This window comes from Takifugu flavidus, chromosome 13 (assembly GCF_003711565.1).
Source record: "Takifugu flavidus isolate HTHZ2018 chromosome 13, ASM371156v2, whole genome shotgun sequence".
In the NCBI taxonomy this organism is placed as follows: Eukaryota; Metazoa; Chordata; class Actinopteri; order Tetraodontiformes; family Tetraodontidae; genus Takifugu; species Takifugu flavidus.
In genome coordinates this window covers 4804549-4816335 of record NC_079532.1, presented here as the reverse complement: position 1 = coordinate 4816335, position 11787 = coordinate 4804549, and the positions used below count along the sequence as shown (strand labels likewise).

The 11787-nt window shown below is 45.1% G+C and overlaps 1 non-coding gene across 1 annotated transcript; it reads left to right on the top strand.

Moving 5' to 3' along the window:
- The first annotated feature begins 1415 nt into the window (after positions 1-1415).
- trnat-ugu (transfer RNA threonine (anticodon UGU)) lies at positions 1416-1488 on the top strand. The gene has a single exon. It is a non-coding gene; the product is annotated as a tRNA-Thr (tRNA).
- The last annotated feature ends 10299 nt before the right edge of the window (positions 1489-11787 follow it).

Sequence of the window (11787 nt, the reverse complement as noted above, 5' to 3'; positions counted from 1 at the left end):
GGAAGAGTGTGGCGTCAGTACAGGCGGGAGATAAGAGCAGCGTGCTCCATACACAAACACAGGGTTTCTGTGGCTGAGTGACTCCCAGCACTCTGGGCGCCCTCAGAGTAGCTGTCCTCTCCCCCCCTCGTCGGCTTCGAACGACGGCTCGTCACCCAGTCCTGCACACAGCAGATCCAACAGCCTGATACACCCACGCTGACTCCGGGGGTTTTAAGGGGATTTGTGAGAGAGGGGAGGACTGACAGGCCCCCACAAACAGGCAACCTTGGGAAAGTAACAGAACTAATATCCCATGCTTTATTCCAACCAGTGCCTTAGGTTATTACAGCTAATCTACAAAGGGACTAAAATATATACAGCAATTTTTTTTTCTTCTCTCCAGCCCAACAAAATACTTATTTTCAATATTCTACACATAATAAACTTTCTGACCAGCATTCATTCCTTATGGCCTGGACTCACTTTAACTTCTTACTGAACATTCAAATGCAGCAACTGTAAAAGTGGGACGTGCAGGAAGAGATTCAGGTTCCAACAGATTCCAATCCATCATTCACACGGCTGATACTCCAAGAGGCTTTAACTGTATAGCTGAGGTGCGAAGGATGCTCCTGGCCATAAAGATAAAGGTAGTAAAGGTTGCTCATCACTTCCTCTCTCTTCAACAGGGGCCATTCTTGCCGTCACAGACGATTGACAATAACATGATACTAGGAATCGGTCATTTATTCCTATCCTGCAAATTTCAAACGGGCTGTGGACCTCTCACTGTGCTGGATTGTGCATGGACACAGGTGTGCCACATAGCAGTGCAGCCATTAAAGAAGAACCACAATATGTTCATCACCGTGTCCAGAGTGCAGATTACAACTGACATCACAAACAGCTGCTGTATTTATACAGCGAGGTGGAAGCTCTTACTCCTTCCCTTTACCACAAAACCACTATCTGCTGGAAGGATGCTTCAAATCGTATTATTGGAAAATCCTGAGTCAAATATCCTCCCCAGTGAACCTTACTGGTCCATCATTCAGCAGGGCTGCATGTAATGACAGAGAGGTAGAAAAAGACAAACAGCAGAACGCCTCAACGAGCTTCTGAATGAGACAGGGATGGTCAAATGAGTGAGACCACTAAACCATACCCCCTGCATTATTTACATCTTGGGGACAAATAAACCTTCTTCCATTTCTCACGGTTGTTCCTGACTCAGCATGGCGACGGTGTTCTGCAGACAGGGATGCAAAGATGCTGGGCTGAAGGCTGGGAATCCCAGCAAGGTTAATAACAGCTGCCTGTGGGATACTGTTTTTCCAGGCACCGATTGAATGTGGTTTCAAGAAAGTATTCATTATGAGTCTGCAGGCCCGGAGCTCCTGGTGCTGGGAGAGAGGCCCCTGTCCTCAAGCAAAGGCCTCATAGCTCAGTGGTTAGAGCACTGGTCTTGTAAACCAGGGGTCGCGAGTTCAATTCTCGCTGGGGCCTGGCATTTTGGACCCAGCAGCAGCCCAGGGTGGGCCAGAATGAATTGAAAAGTGGGCTGACATAGTAGCAGAGATTCCAAGACTATTCAGAAAAGGTGCCATTGCCACCTGCCTCTATTGGATCATGCAAACTGTTGCCTCGTGTGAGAAAGACCCCGGAGGGTATATGCTTCATTTACCCCTCATCCTCAGGCTGTCCCAGGAAGCCTGGGAGAAAAATGATGGATGGAAAGAAATACAGACAAGAAGGAAGATTTGTAATTAGAACCATCTTTGTGCAGAGTCATTTACCACCCAGAAAGTTTTACTTGCTCTGTTGCTAGTCAACATCTAGAAATTACTAAGTGCACCAGTGATAGACTTTTCACAAGTTATAAAGAGCTGGTGATGAGGTAAAATTACTTGCTGTAATGGATTTCAACAACGGGTTCATAACTTTACGCAGTTGTGGGGGGATTAGAGTGAGGTGTGATCCGCTGAGAAAAGATCCACCGAGCTGCATCACACAACAAAAGCCTCACTTACCCAATCGTATTCATTAGGCTGTGTTAGCAAATCAGTCAGCAAACATTCAGTCTTTGGACATGGACGCTACGTGCTTGGAGACATGTACATGCACATGCTTGTGTACAGCCGGGTGTTGTTACAATATCTATCTAGGACATAAAGAAGCTCAGCAATTTACAGAACTCTGCTGTGACAAAATGACTCACTCGGAGATAAAAAATGTGATTCTTCAGTAAATAGCAATTTTTCCGTCAAGTCATTCTTGGATTTTCAGCCATTCAGCAACAATAATTAAACGAGTTGGGTTAGATCACTTTACCTAACTCCCATCTTTTCCATCCTGGATGCATTCTAATGACTACAAGTTAAAAATCCTCTGGTGGATAATTGCTGAATTCTGGTTATTAAACATGATTTCTGATCACAACTTCATATGACCGGTTACATTTATAAAGCCCAGAGGCTCAGTTCAAGTACATGCAAGTCCACGATTCTTTTCCTGAATCGTGTACTTGTGTTTAATTCACAGCCACGTTGGGTCAGTGAGGGTTCAGTGCAGGCAGAAACACCCTCCAGGAATCAAACACACGTTTCACCGAGTCAGCACTGCCACTGAGCTTCATGGGAATATCTTTGCTGAAGAGCTCCCACTGTGCTGGGCCTTGCATCAGACTATTATAAGGAGCCCCCCCCCCCCCGGACGAGCACTTCGGACTGGTCAGCAGAAGCAGAGGGTGCGAATCACTTTGGAGTCAATGCTAAGCCAACTACATCAGTTTGTGCTATATAAGGGTTAGGGTTAGGGTTAGGGTTAGGGTTAGCATCATGCTGCTCATCTCAATCTACATTTTAATCACAGGTTCTCTCTGAGAACACGACTCATGTAATGAAAAGTCAGGAATGAAATGTCACGCCATATATGTTTTATGGAGAAAATACCAGGGACGGAGGCCAAAGCATCACAAACCACAGCAAAGACATTGTCCCGAACATTAGAGGAATAAAAGGGATTTGTTCTGCACTTGAACTCAGGGTTTTTCCAACAAGGGCTCATGTGTGACTCCTCTCAAGCTGCATTAGCCTTTCAAAAAATGTTTTTCTTTCTCTCCCTCTTTTAACTCCGGACCAGGATGTCTGATGCAGAGTTCATTTCTTCATGAGGAGTGGGTGATTTCCTTGTGTATATAGAGACATGGCCCAGTTAGATAGCACTGTCTGCACAGGCTGGAGTCAAGGTTCCTCGGCCCACAGATAAGGGAGGGATGGTTTAGTGTGTGCATGTGTGTTTGTGTATTGGAAAAAGAGGAGAAAGCACTTAAAGATTGAGCCTATCTGCACAGCCCTTTTGGGCAGGGCCTGGGCTCAATTTTGTGGAACTAATAGATATTGAAAACAACAGATTTGAGCCTATCTGCAAAGTCTTTGATGCATTGAACTTTGCTAAATGACAACAACTCCATTACTCAATGTTCAGGAGAAAAGTTATGCAAGAGGGGATGCAAGGGTGGCTCATCAAAATCAGTTAATAATAATAACACCTCGATTAATTTGTGAAAGTGGAAAAGACATTTAGCAATGAAAATCTCGATAGAAACTTTCACGATGATTCATAAGAAGGAAAAATTAATGGCTTCTTAAAAGAGTTTTTCCTCACCTCTGGTGGGGAATTAAGGGAGCAGTAGAAAAACAAGTCTGTCTGTCCAAATATCAAAAATGTTTACAAAAAAACCAAAACATGCTGTAACTTAGCATGTGTGTATTCTATGTGGGGTGGGTAAGTTGTGGGTGGGGGGTGTGGGTTGTCACAGCGTTGAGAGTATTGATCTTCAGCCTGGCACCTCCATGCAGACTGTTATTGAGGACCGGTCTGCAGACCCTTTCTTTGCAGAGCCGGACAGATTTGAGTGGTGCCGCTGCCCCGCAGATGGGATGTGCAATGAATACAGTCTGCACAGATAAACAGTGCCTTGTTTAGCCATTTCTCTGCTGCTGCTGAGCCAGCTGATAACAGCGGCGGGAGGGCAGGCAGCCCTTGGCGGCAATGGACAAGGCCTGTGGAGGCAGACATTCTGGCAGCAGCAAGCTCCCCCTCCTACACCGCCGCCTAACTAATCTTACTTCCTTTATTTTTTTTTAATCCTTTTCACAGTGGAGGCTAGACAGTTAATTAAAATGTAACAGTGAAAACTATCAGCCAGGACAGCAAAGGAGATGGAAATGGACATCTTGGCGACTGCTGCTGGAGATATTATTAAACACTCGAGCTCATGGGTGCCACTCAACACATGCACATTATTTCCTGTTTTAAAGACCAAAGGAAACTTCATTTAAAAAGTGTATTTTCAATGGATTGTCAGGTTTTTGTGACCATGTGATGTATTCATTTTCCCGTAGTGCAGTGTTGCTGTGTATATTGGTCTAATAGAGTGATGGGAGAATGAACTGTTCTGCCCTCAACATTGCGAGCTCTTGTCTCATTGTCTTGGCCTGGCACCAGGAGCTGGATTAATTGCAGCCGTGTGGCACTGTAGCGGATACTTGACATTCCTCCTTTGGCAAGGAACTTTTTTCTTCTTTCCCTGCTTCACACTCCAACCTGCCAGAGATAAAACATGCCCTGAGCAGTGCTGTTCTAAAACAGTGCAGGGGTGTGTGTCAGGGAGACTGGAGATCATCTGGCAAAAGTGTAATGATGAACAACAATAAAAAAAACAAGGAAGCTAAAGCAATTCGCATAAAGTTGGTGTGCTCTTAGCTTCCAATACCTGTAGTTCCCCCCCCCCTTCCCCCGCCCCCCACCCACCTAGTTTATTTTATTAGCCTTTAGAACCCACACAACCCAGAGGCTCGGCAATCAATAATAGATGAACGTTTTGCCCATGCCCCAGTCCTTTTATGACCCTTCTCCATATTCCTGACTGAAGAGGCCACATCTGTTTTAAATATCTTTGCCTCCATCCTGAGTTACACAATCACGATCAAGCGTGCTCTCTGAACATGAGACAAATACTGGCAAAGATTGGGTTTCCAGTACATGTGTTGTGTTCTCTTCTGTGCCAGAAGAGAACACAACACATGAAGCTAAGAGCCACTCCGCTTATGGAACTGCCTTAATCCGCTCCTGGTGCAACATCCGTGGATGTTCTGTCCTCCCTCACCTGTACTATCACCGCCTCCCATTTCTTGGGTATAAAAGCTGCTTCCTACTTTCCTTCCATGGCAGATCATTGTGGCCTTTCTTCTCTGCTCCTGCCTTCTCCCACATAAGCCTCCCAGTGTGTTATTGATATCAGATTTGATGATATACATGAAAACAATGCACTTTATCACTTATTTCAGTATAACGCAGCGTTTTATGCCAGCTTAATTGCATGGTGATAGCCCTGTATTTTCACTTGTTAGTCACAGTTCACCCGGCCAAGCATACTTTCCAAAGATTCCATGTCAGGTTCTCATAGGAAGACATTTCAGGTGCGCCTCCAAACCAAACAATAAAATTACAGAAACGGTTTCACCACTGCTACTGACAAAGCACTCTGGTGGCCACAGTTTTATGAGTTTTCCTTTCATTGAGATCCCACGTTGGCAGCTCTTATGCTCTTTTATGGCCATGCCAGCTCACGCTGTCTCTGACGTGCCAACACAGTTGTTAGTTTAAGACCTTCTCTAAATCCATAGAAAGGCCTCTGTATAATTGTCAGTGCAATTAGCTGATTCACAGCATTTTTTGCACTGTCTGAACATACTCATCTGTCACCGTTAAACGTCTCAGTGGAAAGTTATTCAGCTTGCTTCTGAAAGGCTCCTCCTGTGTCAGAGACTCCAGGTGCTGGTTAAAGATCCATTTAAACTTCATAACTCACCTTTGAATATTTCATGCATCGTTTGATATACATAAAAAGCCACTTTAAAGCTACATGATATAACTGATCTGGCTCTTAAACTGATGCTTACTCTGCACTGACACCCTCCAAAGAGTTTCCAAAGCTTTTTCCTCTGGCTTTTTCCTTAATTTTTTTTTATCACTTGCATTACTTTCACCTCATCATTAGGCATGCAATGCTTTTAAATGGTAGCAGAGGTCTGTAAAACTAAAGATTGTAGGCTTCACTGGCTTGAGAATAACCAAAGGAAAGAATGAGACAATGTTGAGCTTTAGAAAGAAAATGACGTTTCCCATATTCTACACCTGGCTTAGACCTACGACATGCTAGCATCTCAGAGATGCTAAATGTTCTCATTTTTCTAACATTGATCGAGGAGTGTCTCACGGAATAAGCAGGTCCTGCCCACCAAAAGCTGCTTTAAGCCGTAAATTTAAAACTAACAGAACTTGACGCACATACAAAACCTGTCTCCTACCAACAAGTAGAGGTCCCGGCCATGAATCAGCCCAGACAAAGCAAACAATGACCCGACCTTGATGAAGATAGAGTTAGCATGCCACTGGAGGCTGGGCGATAACATTTGTGACCTATGCCTCTGGCCAGCTTTGTGCCTGGCTGGCGCTATGGTGCCGTCCTGTCTTATGCACACAAGCTGATTGAATGTTTCTTGTCTGTTTCTCACAGCAGATTGCAAACTGTCTAGCCATCCTTGAATGCCCCCCCCACCCACACACACATATACACACAAACACACTCTCTCCAACTCCTCCCACATCGCCACGCTCGACTGCACGCTGTGAAGCAGCAAACGCTCCCACAGTTATCTGCTTCATCAGGCGCTGATGATAGAGCGGAGACTGGCGTCTGAGCTGACCGATAGCCGTCGGCCTGCCCCGAATTAGAGATGTGCAAGAATGGGGAAGATTTCCCAGCCTTGCCTTTCTTCTCTTGAAGCATTCGCTGCAGTTGCATCATCGGCACTTGAGCGGTTTTATGCACAACTCTTCACTTAGACTTTCACTGTGAATGAAAAGTGTTTCAAAATATACATTTGAGAGTTAACTCCGTGTTAAATGATACATTTAGCCAGAACAAAAGCTGATGACTATAAAAAGTAGAGCGCTCTTGCGAACGTGCCTCAGCCCACAGTTCTCTCTTCCTGAACTCTCCCTTCAGTTGAAGGTGAGGTGACTGTAGTTCAGAGGTTGACTCTTATCCGTTCCGCATATGTGTGCGTTCTTCCTGTTGACTATAAATGTACATGCATTCACAAGGAAGGGTCGCCACGGACGAGAACAAACAGCGGCAGACAAAGCCCCCTCCCCGTTGCCCAATCACGTCCATTATTGGCGTTTAAGACTCCATTTTTCATTTGATTCCAAAGTTTTGGAATAATGATCGATATAAATAATATAACGAGAGTGATTCTTTAGACTTTCCAGCCTGCTGCGCTGACTGGAGCCCTGTTAGCAGCGTCAGTGGAGAAACCAGCAAATGGCCGTGTCGCCAATGCTCACTGCCTCCGAGTTGACTGACGAAATAATGAACCACACAGGCCTGTTTGATTTCCTCTGGAGACAGTTGAGATGGAATCTGATCCACACAGAGCCCTGGCTCCCACTAACCCAATCTGCTTCACCCCACTCTCTCTCTCTCTCTCTCTCGCTCCCTCTCTCTCCCTCCATCCCCTGTCTCTGACCAACAGACAGTGTCCACACAGGCCTTTTGAAGGTACCACCTTCTCAGTCTTATTTATCATAAATTTAAAAAGATGGAAACTTGGCTGCAAAGCTGAAATAGCCTCTCTGGCTGCTGACTGACAGGCCTGAGCTCCACATTGTCTGAGCAGTTTCCATTTCCTCTCATATCCCTCTTATTTCTCTTGCAGGGCAGCAATTGTTCACGTAATATTTCACATTTTTTTGCTTCCTTTAGCAGTGGGGATGATACAAATTCTACCACAATACTATGGATCTACATACCTGTACCTGACTGCCCTGTGCTGAGGCAGTTAGGAGACAGAGGGGTAAAGGGGCAGTCATAAAGGAATATATCCTGTATTTATTCTGGAAACAGGGACGCTGCAGGCAGTCGGTGGTGATGTGTCTTGGCAAGTACAGATAGGGGCAGCGTAGCCATGGACCCAGTCTTCATCATCTGGCTACACATTCCTGTCCTATCTGTGCAGTAAACTGGATCTCCTTTTCCTCCTATCAGTTGTCAGGAATTTTCTGTCTGAGGGCCCCTCTCCCTCTCTCTTTCTCTCACTCTGTTTCATGCTCCTTTACAATCTTTCCGCCTGCTTGTACCGACTCCCTCGCCCCGTCTTTCCCCGCTTCCTGTCCGTCGCTCGAAGCAGACACAGCTGATACTCAGCAGAATTGGTTAATGGCCATTAAGATAAGGACGTGCGGAGATGTCAGGTGGCTCCTGGGAGAGGTTCGAACCTAAGGGGCTCGAGCACCCGCCTCAGCAGCGCAAACAAAGGTTTGAAGTTTGCAGCTCGTGGAGGGATGAAAGTTTCTGAGTCTGCCTTAGGGTTAGGATAAGGGTCTCATCCTACTATTGTCACACTGGCATTTGGGATGAAGAACTGGATAAAGGTTGTGGCCCCGGCGCCGTGTAATCAATGGCGGTCTAGTCATTGCCACATCCTCTGGTCTCCATGGAACACAAATATGGCAACAACTCGTGCGACTGTGCCAGTAACCCTAGAACAGGCCAGGGGGTCTCTGCTCTTTACTTTACTCCCATTCCCACCCTTTGAGATGAAGAATCCCTGAGAGGAGCCCTTTGTTGGTGATTGAGCTTACCTCATTTTCAAAATACCAGAAGCCCTACTGGATCATAAAAATGTGCCCATACTGGGGTACATATTTTTGGCAGAAACAGAAAACAGAAAACAGAGCTGCACTTGTTGAGTTAACCCAGAATGAAGGTCTTTTTCATTCCCCAATTTTTCTCCAGTTAAGGTTTTTCCCCAGTGCTTTGACGACAGTGGGAGCGTAGCTTCGCTGCGACCTCAGTTATATTCACCAGGGAGCCTGTAATTACTCCGACAGCACTGAAGCCGTCAGACCACACCTTCAGCATTCTGCAGGCTTGTTGGCCTGTAAAAGTGTCAGTGGCAGGATGTCACACACACTCACACACACACACACACACACACACACACACACACACACACACACATAGTTTCTTGTAGACTGCAGACTACTTGAAGTGATTTTTAATGTCTAACTGAGGAGCAAGAAGGACGAATGGTAAACAAACTCCCCCAAGCAATGGAAAAGTAAAGATTTACCAGCGTCATACTGCTATAACAAAGCATGGTTTATTGGTCTAGTCAGCTTTTTTTTTTTTGCGATTTCAATGTGAATCTGAAAATCCTACAAATCCTCTTGACTATTTGCTGTGAACAGTCAGGCCATAAAGATGCCAGTAATCTTAGCATCTTAGGTTCGGTCAACGGCTAAGGGCTGTGTGTTGGGACACAACCGACATCAGCTATGGAAAAGACAACATAGCAGGAAACATGTAAGGTTCTCTAAAAAAGATCTAACACTGGATTTGCAAAGACTCTACCAGCGTATATGTGCATGTTCTACTCCAATAATCCAATAATTATATTTATTCACTGTCGACCAAAGATAGAACACAGCAGTTTTGCAACATTGGAAATCTGCTTTTGTACGCTTTTGGTAAGAAGGGAGCAAAATTCATTTCCCAAATGCCTCTTACAGCTGATCGGCATTAGCTTTGTCACAAGGCCGGGGTTCAAACAAGTGTGTGGCAGCAGGAAAGATGTCATAAGACCAGAAGATTTCACTGTTCACTACAGAGACATTGAGCAGAAACAACTAGAGGGGTGCAACACTGGTGAAGACAAGAATCCACATGGTGCTGCGTCATACGCCTTAAATAAGCAGTAACACATCTGTACATATTAGCTAGCAGTGCTAAGTTTGAGAGTGATTTGATGTGATTGGTAATTAACATAGGTTTGATTCTCGTCAAGCCTTTGAGGTTAATCCAGGAGTTCATGTTACAAAAAGGCCTGAAACCTGCCTTCATGTTAGCTGTTAGTGGGGGAAACGCTTTAACCTGTTTAAATGTTTTGTAAAGCAGCACACTGACACAAGGCTACTGTCTTTGCACTTGAACGTATTTAGGTCAGCGCGGTGGTGCAGTGGTTGGCATTTTCACCTCCCTGCTGAATAATTCTGGGTTTGATTTGACTCGGCTCCCGTTTCCTCCCTCAGTCATGTACTCAAGGCTCTTTGGAACTTTGCGCCAAAGACCTGGAATGAACAGCAGCGTGCCCTGCCATGAACTGTGAGCTCCTGCCCTTTGTCTTATGACTGTTTCAATAAACACCTCGCTCCTCTCGTCCTCCAGGTCCTATTCCAAAGGGAAGAAAACATTGATTACTTTATGACATCAGATGTTAAATTCAAGAACCTGCATGCGAATATCAAGGAGGTCATTGAAAGATATTGTTATTTCCCCTCACTACCTTGCTCGGTTTAAAACCAATGCAGCTTGCCAGGTACCCCCTTCCCTCCAACTGAGCCCTACTCTCACCCACAATGCACCTGGAGCCCAGCCATGGCTGCTGTTATTTTGGGCCCATTATTAAGTTAAATGCAGCACTCATGGCAGTGCTGGAGCTAATGAGCAGTGCAGAGCTGGCTGCACCGCGACCAGCCTTCTGTCCTGTTATTAGAAAAATTAGACAGTGGAAAATGAGTCAAGGGTTATGGAGGGTATGACTGAAGTTTTAAATGAAACTGTTTCTGGTGCATCTATATCAGAAAAAGCATGGCTACATCAGGGTGTTTGGCCTCAGAGACCACCACCAGTCTCTTTTAACCACTACAAATATTTAATAATAATGAATTAATGAATAATCATAATAATAATCAAACCAACAGCCAGTAGGTGCTCTGCATCCAAGTGGGAAGCAATAATTCTCCATTCATGAAGCTGAACTGGGAAGCCGTAATTTACTTCTCATCATCAGCTGATTTTCAAACACCTTCACGCCAGATTCACTTTCATGCTGCTGCTGCTGGACAGAATAGATAATAATTTGGGATTGGCCCCCAACCACCACCTGTATTAAACAGTTATGTTTGTGCCCTGTTGCATTTGTTGCTACGTAGCTACTAATGTATGTCTTATGTACACCCTCTTCCTATGTTCTGATTCATTAAAGCTGACTGATCTGATCTCCTTTGCTAGCTGACTCTGATCTGTTTTTATTTTATGTTCCACTGGTCAAATGGAAGCATGTGACCTAGATGTAGACGTGTCTGACATAAATGCAAGCCTGGAGATCCAAGAATTTACTGCTCAAAGTGGCCTGCCATGCAAGAGAATGGTCCACCTCTCAAGTAATCTCCGTGGCCGCCTGTTATCTCGCCGTTGAGTCCAGACCGTGAGAGACGGCGAGGTTTAAGAGTCTCTATGTTTAGACGACTTTGAGGGTTTCTCGGTCGTAGCCTTGCTAAATTGTCCAAACACGACCACACTGGCATTCATTTGCACTTCATCCCTACGCAGCTTTCCCTGACCACACATTGACAATGTTTTTTCTGGGAGATACAGAGAAGATAGCTGGCCAAATCTTTGAAACCAAGTCAGCGGCTTATAGAGATCAGCAAGAGGCTCCATTTCCATATTAAAAGACAGAGAGATCAGAATTGTTTAGCTTTGGCTGAGCCCACGGAGACGATATTAGTCTGGGGTTGGACGAGCGAGAGAGAGACGGTGGTGACTGTGCGTGGGTATACATGCGTGTGCGTGCGGTTTATTGTTTATAGGTTTGACTCAAAGTTCGTAGGTTGTAGTTTGATTCAAGCGAGAGTTTGATTCAAGAACCTCAAGGCTCTTGCCTCCCTTTC